At 42.7% G+C, this 2076-nt stretch overlaps 1 pseudogene; it reads right to left on the reverse strand.

Annotated features, from left to right (window-relative positions):
- Nucleotides 1-227: 227 nt before the first annotated feature.
- On the reverse strand, nucleotides 228-1536 carry LOC144318031 (heterogeneous nuclear ribonucleoprotein A1-like; annotated as a pseudogene).
- Between the last annotated feature and the right edge of the window lie 540 nt (nucleotides 1537-2076).

Genomic DNA, 2076 nt, shown 5'->3' on the forward strand with positions numbered 1-2076 from the left:
CCTTTATTTTTTTCTTACTCTTTTTACTCGTGGTTAGTGATTTTTCTGTAGTCTCACGTTTGGCTTTATTTTGTATGCATCTATTAATAGGTTCTTTTATTTGTAGTTGTAATGAAGTTCATATATAACATTTTAAATAAGTAGTCCGTAGTAATGTGATAATTATTTAAGTTCAACCTCATTCTTTTTTTTTTTTTTTTTTAAAGACACATTTATTCAGCGTCATGATCAGACTATTATATTCAGCAATCAACAGCATGGGTGCAAAAAAAAAAATCTACATTAAAACCCTTTGTTGGAATGCTTTACACTTTCCACAGAACAGAAACTAAAATAACCTGTTATACAATTAGTCACAAATACAGTCCTCGAGTTTTTTGCTCATACCCATGAGTATTGTCTAAAACATGTCTTCTTTGTAGCAGCTAGGCCCTGCCACCACTGTGCTTGGCTGAGTTCACAAATCTGTTGTAACTTGTAGCTTCCCTGTCACTTCTCTGGCTCTCCTCTCCTGCTAAGCTTTGTTTCCTGGCAGTAATTAAAACCTTCTGCCACTGCCATAGCTGCTGCTGCTGCTGGAACCGCCATAGCCACCTTGGTTTTGTGGTTTGGCAAAGTATTGGCCTCCACCACCATAGGGGCCAGAGCTTCTGCCTCCAAAATTTCCTCTTTTCATGGGTCCAAAATTTGAGGATTGATTGTTGTAATTTCCAAAATCGTTATAGCTTCCGCCACCTCCAAAGTTGCTTCCGTCATTACCAAATCCGTTATAGCCATCCCCACTGCCACCGTATCCACCACCACCTCGACTGCCACCGAAGCCACCTCGACCACTGAAGTTCCCTCCACGACCAAAGTTGTCATTCCCACCAAAACCACCTCCACGACCACCACCACAGTTTCCAGAACCACTTCAGCCTCTTTGGCTGGACGAAGCACTAGCCATCTCTTGCTTCGATAGGGCTTTCCTTACTTCACAGTTGTGGCCATTCACAGGATGGGATTTTTGAATGACAATCTTGTCTACAGAGTCGTGGTCGTCAAAGGTCACAAAGGCAAAACCTCTCTTTTTGCCACTGCCTGGGACCGTCATGATCTCAATCACTTCAATTTTCCCATACTGTTCAAAATAATCTCTTAGATGATGTTCTTCAGTGTCTTCTTTAATGCCACCGACAAAAATCTTTTTCACAGTTAAGTGGGCACCGGGTCTTTGAGAATCTTCTCGGGAGGCAGCCCTCTTTGGTTCCACTCTTCCGTCCACCTTGTGCGCCGGGCGTTCCTGGCCGCGTCCACCTCCTCCACGGTGGCGTTCGTGACGAACCCAAAGCCTCTGGAGCGCTTGGTGTTGGGGTCTCTCATTTCCACACAGTCCGGAAGCGTCCCCCATTGCTCAAAATGGCTCCTCAGACTCTCATCGGTTGTTTCGAAGCTCAAACCTCCGATGAAGAGCTTCGCAGCTGCTCGGGTTCTTTGGGAGACTCTGACTTAGACATGACAGTGGTGGGAGGGGAGACTTTAACGATGCTTACTCGGCGGCGTCCAGGGGCAGAAAGCAAGTTCAACCTCATTCTTAAAGAACTTGATTTTTACTGCTCCCTCTGGGTTTCTTTCTTTCTTTTTTTTTTTTTAAGATTTTATTTATTTATTTTTATTTATGAGAGACGCAGAGAGAGGCAGAAACAGCCAGAGGGAGAAGCAGGCTCCCTGTGGGGAGCCTGATGCAGGACTCCAGATCAGGACCCCAAGATATTCAACCTCTGAGCCACCCAGGTGCCCCTGTTCCCTCTGCTTTATCTGTATTTTTCATATTCATCTTTTTATTTTGTGATTAACCTTAACTAAATTTTTTAGGTATACTAAATTTTACTATATTTTATACCAGGTTTATAAATGATTATGCTGCTACCTTTTCTGTATGTTTCCTTTCACTCATGAGAGTTGTTTATGTCATAATTTTCTTCTAATTATGGCCTTTTCCACTTAAAGAAGTCCCATTGACATTTCTTGTGAGATTGGTTAGTGGTGGTGAATTCCTTTAACTTTGGTTTATCTGGGAAAGTCTTTTTCTATCTA

The sequence above is a fragment of the Canis aureus genome, chromosome 8, assembly GCF_053574225.1.
Source record: "Canis aureus isolate CA01 chromosome 8, VMU_Caureus_v.1.0, whole genome shotgun sequence".
Taxonomy (NCBI): domain Eukaryota; kingdom Metazoa; phylum Chordata; class Mammalia; order Carnivora; family Canidae; genus Canis; species Canis aureus.